The 11,551-nt window shown below is 33.6% G+C and overlaps 1 pseudogene across 1 annotated transcript; it reads left to right on the forward strand.

Annotated features, from left to right (window-relative positions):
• Positions 1-913: 913 nt before the first annotated feature.
• Positions 914-5,364, forward strand: LOC146907035 (disease resistance protein RPS4B-like; annotated as a pseudogene). The gene is made up of 7 exons (XR_015018083.1): positions 914-1,099; positions 1,196-1,234; positions 1,739-2,089; positions 2,454-2,547; positions 3,259-4,535; positions 4,657-4,687; positions 5,068-5,364. The product of XR_015018083.1 is annotated as a disease resistance protein RPS4B-like (transcript).
• The last annotated feature ends 6,187 nt before the right edge of the window (positions 5,365-11,551 follow it).

The raw sequence follows: 11,551 nt of genomic DNA on the forward strand, positions 1-11,551 counted from the left end.
GAAAGAATGGCAAAAGAAAACATATATCACCAATGATCAAGGTAACTTGCGTAACAAGCAACTATTAATCAAGGAACCATTTGACACTAATAAAACCATCATTGTAATGTTAATTGGAGGGCATAATAACTTTGGGAACGGTAGTAGAATCATTGTGACTAGTAGAGACATTCAGGTGCTCATGCCGATGGAATATATGAGGTTAGGGAGATGAATTTTCAAGATTCTCTACGTCTCTTCAGTATAAATGCCTTTAAACACAGACACTAGATAGTTGTTGTGGTTACTCTGCTCACATTGGAATGGATGTTCTCAAAGATAGAGGCCTTATATCTATTTCAGAAGGTGGATATGGGACATGAAATTGTTCGTTGATTCATTGACGATGTGTCAATGATCCTGGAAAACGCAGTCGACTATGGAAGCATGCGGAAATTTATAAAGTTTTACGAAATAACAAGGTATATTCTTATATCCCTTAAATCTCACTTGATAACTCATTCCTCTAATTCAATGCATATATATATTTTTAGGGGACAGATGCAATCCAGTGTATATTCCTGGACATATGCAAGATAGAAAAGGTTCAGCTAAATGCTGAAACATTAAAAAAGATGGATAATCTTAGAATGGTGCAGTTCTGTAAGCCTTATGGCTTTTCAAAAGACTCAAATGTGACCCTTCCTGCATTGCTAGAAATTCTTCCAGATGATTTAAAGTTATTTGGTTGGGATGGCTTCCCTAAAAAATGGTTGCCACTGGACTTAAACCCAAAAAACATAGTTAAACTTGATATTCCCCATAGTGATTTGAAACATTTATTTAACTGTTACTGTCATACTGTTGAAAAAAGCGCTTAGTAACATTCATTGTTTTGCATATTTGTCACTCACAACCTGCACAAGTTTCTTTCATTTCATTTTGTAGTGAATCCCAAATCAACGAACCCTAATCTCATTCTCTCACTATTTGGGATTCTCATTCTCTCACGATTCTCTCAAAGTCAATCCCAAATCAACGAACCCTAATCACCACCATTTTGGATTCTCATTGGCTCACGATTTCGTTCTGCACTCGCCGTCTTTGATCGTCATCTTTGGTACGTGCTCTTCCCCTATGATCTTCATCTCGATTTGTGTTTTCCATCTCTTATCGTTATCCCCTTTTTGATTTTGCGCATATAACCTTCTGTCAGCAATGGATTTTGTATCAAGTTTCATCTTTCATGATTCTGGTAAGTTTTTCCATCGATTACTTCAATCAAAACCATAGTTTTTTTTTCTTTCTATTGACTACTTCACAATCCTACTAACGCAATGTTCATCTTTCATGTGTTTTTTTTTTTTTTTTTTTTTTCCTTTATTTCAATTTTACAATTGATTTATGCTCACTATTTTCATTTATTGGTACATCGAAGTCTAATCTAATTTATGATTGTGAGTGTTTGTGTCGACTTTTCAATTTTCCTGTTGTAGTTTGTGGTTTTGTTTATATGTGTTCATGTTTGTTTGTTACTGCTAGTTCAATTTATATGACTTGTAATGCTTACCATAAATTTTGAATCAGGATTTGTTATTTTGTTCTAATTTCACATAATCTTTGTAAAAATTGGTAAGTTTTAGTAGTGATTCAATACTCATGGTGGTTAGATTTATGCGCTTTTCAAATTTTGAAGTTATGTATGTATTATATGTATTCAGGGTGTTTTATAATCATATTTCCGTTCCTTCTTGTGTAGGGGGAATATACTTGGTTTCCTGCAGCCCCAACAAAAGCAACGTTGGTAGCTACAGGTGGTGGTGATTCCAGAGGATTTCTCTGGAAGATCGATTGGCAAATGAAATAAGGATTCTGAGTTTGAAGGTATTTGCAACATACATAGCCTGATGATGAATGGATATTTATTTTTATATCTTGGATAAGTTCTTGTGATCATGCTACCGCAGCACACACAAACTCTGTATCTAGTTTAGCTATTAGCTACGATGGACAGTTTCTTGCATTAGGAAGCATGGATAGAGTTGTTCAAGTTTAAGATGTATATGGGAATCTAAAAGGCACACTTGATGGTCATAAAGGTGACATAGAGGTAAAGTGAGATTCTTAACTTTGCTATTCCTTAATTAGTTGCCAACTGGTATGCATGGCTGCAATGGAAAAGTTGCTTACATTGACACTGTAGGAACTTTGTATGTTTTTTACTCTTCTTTTTTAAAAAACGATAACTTATGTTGCCTTTTCAATTGATATTCACTTATCGAAGTTTAATGTTCATTTGTACTCTAGTCGGCCTGAGCGAAATGTTTCCATAGCTGAGAGGTTTGGCATGGATCCTGGACTGTGTTAGACAATGTATTCTTCCTTTATTTCATATACTATATGTATCATAATTGGATCCTGATAGTGAATATTTAGTGCTGAATTCTTACCAATTTCTGTTTTTGACTGCACAGGATTATCTATGCTCATGCCTACACTTATGAGCAGCAGTATAACCTTCTCCCTGGTTTGGCTGCTAAAATGTCTGAAGAACCATTCACACTTCTGGTGAGATGTTACTAATGGAGTAGAATAGAGTAATCTTCTGTTGCAATATCATCTGTTTTTGTCTTTCCTTTTTTTTCTGTGTTTCTAGTCTTAAATCTCATTTTTTGTCCTATGATAGTTGTGGCATCATATCTTTCTTTGGTTATGCCTTATTTGTGTTTAGGGACCGTATTTGTGCTGATTGTGAGAAGGGATAAGTTTGACCATTTAATCTTATATTCGAATGAATGGATCCATATATAGTTTTTATTGCCAATATTAGATTTTTCCATGTGTCCTGCTCTCACTTGATATATCGGATCCCTTATATGTAAATCTTTTTAATAAATGTTGTATGTTGTAGCATCTGATAGTTCTTCTTACCAATCCTAGATATGATCTGTGATTTTTACCAATCCTAGATATATCAGATCCCTTATATATTAATTATTTTTTCAATCCTAGATTGTGTTGAGTTAAATAAAGAACCAGAAGATAATATGCAATTACTAAACTTAGAAGTGTTGGGAGACGGTTCACCCTCATTATTTCCAAGTCTTAATGAGCTTTGTTGGTTAGATCTCTCTTATTGTGAATCCCTCTTGGCCTTCCAACTGAAATCTTCAAGTTAAAATTTCTAAAAAGAGTCTACCTTTGTGGCTGCTTTAATTTGGAGAAGTTTGGTGAGATTAAGGAGAATGTAGAAAGTTCAATGGTTCTTGTCTTAAACAGTGCAGCAATCAAAGAACTACCTTCATCCTTGCACCATGTGGTTGGGCTTGAAGAATTGAGCTTGCGCTGGTGTCGTAAGCTCGAGATTATTCCATCTTCCATTGGAAGTCTTGGCGAACTTAGCAAGTTAGACCTTACCTACCGTGAATCACTTGAAACTTTTCCAAGCAGTATTTTCAAATTGAAGCTGACAAAACTTGATTTTCATGGTTGCTCAATGCTGAAGACCTTCCCAGAGATCTTGGAGCCTGCCGAAACTTTTGTTCACATTAACTTAACAAAAACAGCAATTAAGGAACTGTCTTCATCTTTGGAGTATTTGGCTGGACTTCGAACCTTGTGCCTGAAGTTATGCAGTGATCTGGTGTCACTTCCAAACAGCATTGCTAATCTAAACTATCTATCTGAGCTTGATTGTTCTGGCTGTTGCAGTATTGTGAACCTTCCAGAGAGCATAGCTAATCTCTCAAGCTTAAAATCACTTGATTTAAGTGATTGCAAAAGGCTTGATTAATGTATCCCACAACTTCTATCATCTCTAAACCAGTTGTTGGTGTATGATTGCCCGTCCGTTAGAAAAATAATTTCAAATTCAAGGTTGGAACTCCCATCAAATTCCGATGAGAACAACTTCATATTTCATTTCACCAATAGTCAAGAAATGGATGAAACTGCTTGCAGTAATATTGGGGCTGAAGCATGGCTTAGAATCACCAAGGATGCTTACAAATCTGTGTTCTTTTGTTTTCCTGGGAGTGCAATTCCTGGTTGGTTTCGTTATCGTTGTACGGGACGTTTGATAGCAACGAAAATGGAGTCTCCAGACTGGCTAAGTAATAGCAGGCTTGTTGGTTTTGGCCTGTCTGTTGTTTTGGGATGTGGGGATATGGATGATGCAATAGCAAGAAGTGGTAGCTTTACGTACATATTAACATTTGAAGCTGATGGTCGCATACAAATTCTTGCTAACTATGCTGAGATAAAATGCCATTTCTTTTCAAAGGATGGAAGTAGGTTAGTCGTCCAAGATCACACATTCATATGGAAATATCACTTGGACTTTGCTAGCATTGATAACAGGCTTTTTGATGCCCACAACTTCACTTTTGAGTTCAGCAAACATGATTACCTCTGTCCTCTTCATACTAAAGGAATTGATGCTAATGATAATAGTTTGAAACTTTTAAAAATTAAGACATTGAAGAGCCGAGTGGGAGCAATGCTGCATAATGATAAGTTTTTTACGGATGCAAATAAATTAAGATGGGCGGCTGCAGGTATGTAATATGTCCTTTGTACATAAACTGGCTAACCACCCATACTTTTCTTTTTCGAGTTTTAAATGTTGAAGCTCTAATTCTCATTTTGTTTTGTTTTTTTCACTTTGGAATTCATAAGTACATGGAACGCCTTGTTACAGTGAGATAAGGTATAAAGTTACAGTGAGATAAGGTATAAAGTTTCCAGTATTGGCATTTGTTGATTTGCTGTCGTTTCCCATGGCTGCATTTTTCCTTAATTTATTTGTTATATGATGGCTCCAATAAATTCATTACATCCTGCAAGGCCTAATATTCCCAGTTTTTATGACAAGGCTTTGACTTTTGGGTAACTGATGTTATAAACGAATCTCATGTCAATCATTGAATTAGTTTTGTGCATAAAGTTTTCAAAGCATACAATTTTTTGGTTGGTCTCCTGACGCTGGAACAACTAGTTCGAACATGTTATTTCTTATTGATGTTGTTAATCCATTAACTCTGCTATCACCTTGTGTTTAACTTTTTGCATTTATCGTTTGCATTTCAGGTATTTCAAATTCATTTGGATTTTGTGCACGCAACTGTCTTTTTTTAAGTTTAGGCCCTGACTGGCGAGCTTGTCTGCACTACATGAAAAACACCATGATTTATAAAATGCTGCAGGCCTGATGTGGTTATTGTTAACTGTGGTTTGGCAGTCACTAATTCGAAGACCATTTTTATTTTCTGATGTCCAGCTTTTCAAAGTTTTGATTTATTGAGTTGTATATATTATATGAAGTTAGAAGTACAACTCTTTCTTATCGACAAATTTGATGAAGTTACCATTAGTAAAAATTCAAAATCACAGTGAGGAAATTAACCAAAAAAAATTGTACTATTAGATTAAAACTCTAGGGACCTGCCTATTCCAAGTTGAAAATTGCTGTTCACACATTTGAAAAGGCTGGGACACACATATAAAATACAATTTTGCCCCCTCGGCAGTTAACTGCCGAGGAATTAAACATCCGGCTGCAGTTAACTGCCGAGGAAAACCTCGGCAGTTAACTACCGAGGAAAAGCAAATTTCAAAAAAAAATCTCCTTCGGCACTTTACTGCCGAGGAGTTGTAAACGCCACACCCTTCTTTCTTCATTGTCTTCTTCACAAATATTTCAATCTCATAGTTTCTTCTCTCCACTTTTCCTTTTTGCAATCTTAATTATTCTTTCTCAATTATTCTTTCTCATACCTTCACGGTATGCTCGTTCGCGAAGAGCTTCAATTCAATTACCCAGTTTTCCATGGCAAGGAGCGAAGCATGTCGGACCAGTTGTTAGGATCCTACAAATCCTAACCTTCAAAAATTAGGGAAAGTGAACTATTAGCCCGTGAGTTGATTGATTTCAAAGAATTAAGTACACAAATGAGCTATTTCCCCTCAACTATAGCACTCTCTAGTTCACAACTTTCACAAAATAATTTCCTAACTTTCTAAACAGAAGTTAGTCCTATTTATAGAACATGGGACTAACGAACAGAATAACTACCATATGTCTTTAGTCCTTGCACTTTCATCAGGTTTTGGCATTGGTCCTTGCACTTTTTTTTGTTTGAAATTGGTCCCTGCACTTTGTAAAAGTATTGGTATTGTTCCCTCTGTTAATTTTCTGTTAAAAAAAAAAAACACAAAACTATTGGTATTGGTCCCTGTACTTTGTAAAAATATTGGTATTGGTCCCTGCACTTTGTAAAAATATTGGTATTTGTGCCACGTGGCGTGAAATGATTGGGCCATGTGGCACTCCGTTAGTTTTGTGTTTTTTTTTTAACAGAAAGTTAACAGAGGGACCAATACCAATATTTTTACAAAGTGCAGGGATCAATACCAAACAAAAAAAAGTGCAGAGACTAATGTCAAAATCTGATGAAAGTGCAGGGACCAATAACACATTTAAACCTAAACAGAAAGATAATAACTAAACTAACCAACAACTACATAACTACTTAAGGGTTAACAACTTTCCCCTTTTTCCTAAATAATTCCTAGTAATTCTATCTTTATTTATGGGCTCCTTTTGTTCCTAACTGCTAAATAATAGGTTTTGTTCAGCTTGTGTTTGGTTAATCCATGGACCACGATAATAGTAAGTTAGTAATGTAAATAGACATACCCAAACCCACCTCTTTTGTTCATGGCCAAGTTTTGTTCTCCAAACAACTGAAGCTCCACACATGACCTGATATAAACCTACACTATCATCTGATATATCTCCAATATGTCACGTTCTCTCTCTTTTGTATTTTTTAATGAAGAAAACTGATAATTTAATGCTATGAAACGCTCTTTTAAGGTTCCTTTTTTTTGTGATAAACTCTTACACGGTTCTTTAGATATTTAACTTTATAAATTCAAAGACATCAAACATAGCAACAAATATTAATAGTCGAAGGGAAAATATCAATAAAATCAAACCTCATTTGCCTATGAGAGATAATCATGCATTGGCACTGAGCAAACTGGGTCCTGTTTTTTTTCTTTTTTTTTTTTTATTCTTTTTTGCGAAAGTACTCTTGGTAAGTCGTTTTTATTTCACTTTGCAACATTTTCTTACATATTGATAAACTATGAGAAGGCAAGAGCAAACTATAATAAAACAGAGAGATATAAATAAAACTTGCTCAAGCTCAAAATGAGGTATTTTTAAGATTGCAAAGTCTCGGAGGAGGTGTTGCATAAAACCAAGGCCGGCCCTATGCATAGGCCGGGGGTGCGACGGCCTAGGCCCATGCCGTTAGGGGTCGCCCTTAAAAAAAATTCGATGGAGTGGGTGTATATAGAAATATTTTATTTATGGGGGGGTTTATATAGCAAAGTTCGATAAAAGGCCCAAAATATTGATATGATAAAAGGATGGGTTAAAATTTGTTAATGTTTTAGGCCCTTTTGGTTATATTTGCTATATATACCCTTGTATTACACGAAAATTTCTATATGCACCCTCCTATAATTTTTTTTGGATTTCCATAATAATGTGCCAAAAAAAATTATTATCGAAGGAATTGTTGATATTTTTTGGGCCTTTTGTTCCTAATAATGTGCCTCACTAATATTAAAAATATTGGTGATATTTATTATCCAAGAAATTAAGATAATTTTCATAACAAAACAAATTATATTTTAGTTGTAAATGAAGCTATGAAATTAATCTTAATCTTGTCTTTCTAAGGTTCCAAAAAAATAAATTATATCAATATTGTAATGCCAAATTTCTTGAATTGGTTGAAAGTATTGCAAAATTGAATTTGATATTGCAAGATCATGCGAGACGCATCATAATCATGAAACCATTGTGAGGCGCATGCATGATCATTTCACAGATGCTACTGTTCTCTTCTACATATTTTAGTTTGTTTTGGTGTCTATAAAGTATTTGATTTATTTCAGATGTTGCCTAAAAAAAATTATTTGGTAGTTAAAAGTGGGGGAAAAAATGAAGAGCTAATAAAATCACAACAATGAGCTATTTTTTTTTTTTATGATGTATTATATAAACGGTCCTTTTTTCGTATTATGCCTGAGGCCTATAAAATTCTAGGAACGGCCCTGCATAAAACATCAAGAATTTCTAGTAATTTGTGGTTTAAGATCTATATATGCCCAGTGGGAAAGTCTAATTTTAATTTATAATCATCGAAGCAGAGGTCTTTTTCATCGTTTAGGAGATAAACAAATGAAGTCGCACGTTGGAACTGAACTGAGGTGCCAATTTTTTATATAGTGTTGCTCCTCTAGCAATTGTTGTCTTACCTATTCCTCCAATGCCCCAAATTCCTATGATCCGAACATCGGTTGCCTCAACATGCAAAATGGGCGGCTCAATTTTCTCTAGATATCTTTCGCAATTTTATCAACGAGAGGGTACTCATCAGGGCCGGCCTTAGGCATAAGCCGGGAGTGCGACGGCCTAGGGCCCATGCCATTAGGGGGTCCTAAATTTTTTTTTACGGTAGGGATGTATATAGAAATATTTAGTTTATTGGGGGTTTATATAGCAGAGTTTACTGAAAGACCCCCAAATATATACATGATGGTAGACTGGGTTCAAGTCTGTTAATTATTTAGGCCCTTTTAGCAAGATTTGCTATATATACCCTCGTATAACACAAATTTCTATATACACCATCCCTATAAAAAAATTGGTTTTTCTTAATAATTTGCCAAAAAATTTAGTATGGGAGAAATTGACAATATTTTTTTTGGGCCCTTTGTTCCTAATAATGTGCCTCACTAATATTAAAAATATTGGTGATATTTATTATCCAAGAAAGTTGGATAATTTTCATAATAAAAAAATATATATTTTAGTTGAAAATGAGTATACAAAATTAATCTTAGTCTTGTCTTTCTAAGGTTTCAAAAAAATAAATTATTTCAATATTGTAATGTCAACTTTCTTGAATTGATTGAAATGATTGCAAAATTGAATATGATATTGCAAAATAATGCGAGATGCATTCAAGACTATTAAAACCGATGTGAGACGCATTCTTGATCATTTCGCAAGTGCAATTGTTATTTTCTACGTTATTTTATTTTGTTTTTGGTGTCTATAAAGTATTTGATTTATTTTCAGATGTTGCCTAAAAAAAATTATTTGGGAGTAAAAGCAGGAAAAAAAAACTAAATGAAGAGATAATAAAATCACAACAATGAGCTAAAAAAATTTATGACATATTATATAAGAAGCCATTTTCTCATATTATGTCTAAGGCCCGTAAAACTATAGGAACGACCCTGGTATTCATTCAAGAAGGCTGGCATATATTGAACAAACCGAAACATTAGTCTTCAACAAAACAAATTATATAATTTGAATCTGCCCCATCTTTGCTTCCATGTTTGAGTATATAGAATGTGAAGTAGGAACTCATTAATTAATTCAATTAGTAATCCCAGCAATGACTTATCTTGAGCAAATTATTGACTCGATAAACATTTCCAAAAAGATAAACTATGATTGCAGGATCGTGTGCAATCACACACATTTTTCCTTGCATTGGAGGATATGTGTGAGTTCGTTGAAACACCAAGTGGAATGAAATAAGCATAGTGTTGAGAGAAAAAACGATAACAAAAACACTTGATTCTTCAATTGCTTTGTGAAGAAGAGAGGGTGAAATATCATCTCCTCTGTTGAGTGTGTCATCCATGAAAGTGTTGATACTTTGACGTGTTTTGTTGGAGTAAATGCTTGTCTTTTATTTCAATATATATATGTCGAAGTATGGTGGTCGCTGTCACCTAGTACGTTAACATTTCTATGACTATCATTTTTTATACATATCCTCTTAATTTGACTTATTATTATTATTATTATTATTATTATTATTATTATTATTATTATTATTATTATTATTATTATTATTATTATTATTATTATTATTATTATTATGTTCAAAATATGAAACAATGAACATCTTTTTTGGTGGTGGTCGGGTTCGAACCCAGACCTTGCATATATTATGCATTGTCCATTCAAACTGAGCTAAGCTCACAAGGACAAAACAATGCATATCTAAATGACCAATGTCATAATTATTCTTTTAATTTACTTTTAAATATATTTTTTTTGGGAAAATTTAAATTAAATATAATTATTCAAATCTACAAGTTCGTTCCTAAAAAATTTCAAAAAATTTGCAAGTTGGTGATTATCGTTGTTAGAATTTGTAAATTGGACCATAAATTTTTTCAAATTGGTCTATATATTTTCGTATTTTAAAATTAAACCCTCAACTTTTTTTAAATTTCATTAAAACTGCATAACAGAGTTTCTTTTTTTCAATAGAAAAATAAAATACAAGAAAAACAAACAAGCTAATTCGCTCCCAAAATACCTCAAAGGTATCACCTACGGAAGATAAGAGAGCATTCTTAAGAGAAAGCAAACTTTGTGTGGGAATGAAAATCAGTTTGTTTAGTATCAATAGTAAGATTCAAAGCTTCATGAGAGTCAAATTTCATGATGATAGACATATAACCAAGATCCTACACTAGTTGAAGACCTTTCCAAATAGCAGCCAACAAATTAGAAGCTCTGCCACAAGAATAAAAAAAATCAGAAGACCTCCAAAATTTGCATTACCAGAATTGTAAAAAAAGTGTCATCCACATTGATTTTAATATAACCTTCCAATGAAGGATTCCAACTAACCTGACAAGTCATACAGTGTTTATTTGTTGAGTCAAGAACTACGAAATAATGACAAGATATTATAATTGAAGTCCAAGTATCTTTTTTAACATTTTGAAAAATCTATTGGTTTCTATTCCTCCAAAATTCATAAGAGGCTATTATAAACATAGTACCCGCATCCCTAACAACATGGTGTTTAATCCTAGCAAAAATGTCTCATATTTTCATAGAATGGTAGCATCTAAATCCAACTCCAACAAATAACGAGCTCTACTTATCAAGTTAGATTCCGATCTAACCACTTATATCCATAACTAGTTGAGTATCTACCATTAGGAGAACCACTTCAAATGAGTCTATCTTTAAAGTCATGATCAATAGTAATGCTATGAATGCAATCTTAGTAAAGGGATGGAAGTTGAGTGTAGAGTTTGTTGATGTTTCCATCCCCATTTTGAACCAAATTACAAAGACCAAGGTTGGTATCACAAATATGAACATATGTCGCAACATTACAAAAGAAAAACATTATCTAACCATTTATCATACCATATGAATATTTGGCCTCGTCCAACTCTACAAATGAAACTCGATCCTAAGATTTCCACCACTTTCACAATAGCATGACAAATGCAAGTATTAACATGCTTAAAAGGAGTATATTAAATGTGAGTGTGAGACAAGTATTTATGCCTCAACATCTCAACCCAAAGTTTTTAGGATTGGTGTAAAATATTTCATCCGTTTGTCCAAACCAAAAGAAATTTAACTGAAGCATTTCAATAGTCTATGATTTTAATTTTCATAAATTTCAATGACCTCGTCTAAATACACTTAGAGTGTTTTAAA

The sequence above is a fragment of the Medicago sativa genome, chromosome 7, assembly GCF_051527215.1.
Source record: "Medicago sativa cultivar Bolivia chromosome 7, Bolivia_mono, whole genome shotgun sequence".
Lineage (NCBI taxonomy): Eukaryota > Viridiplantae > Streptophyta > Magnoliopsida > Fabales > Fabaceae > Medicago > Medicago sativa.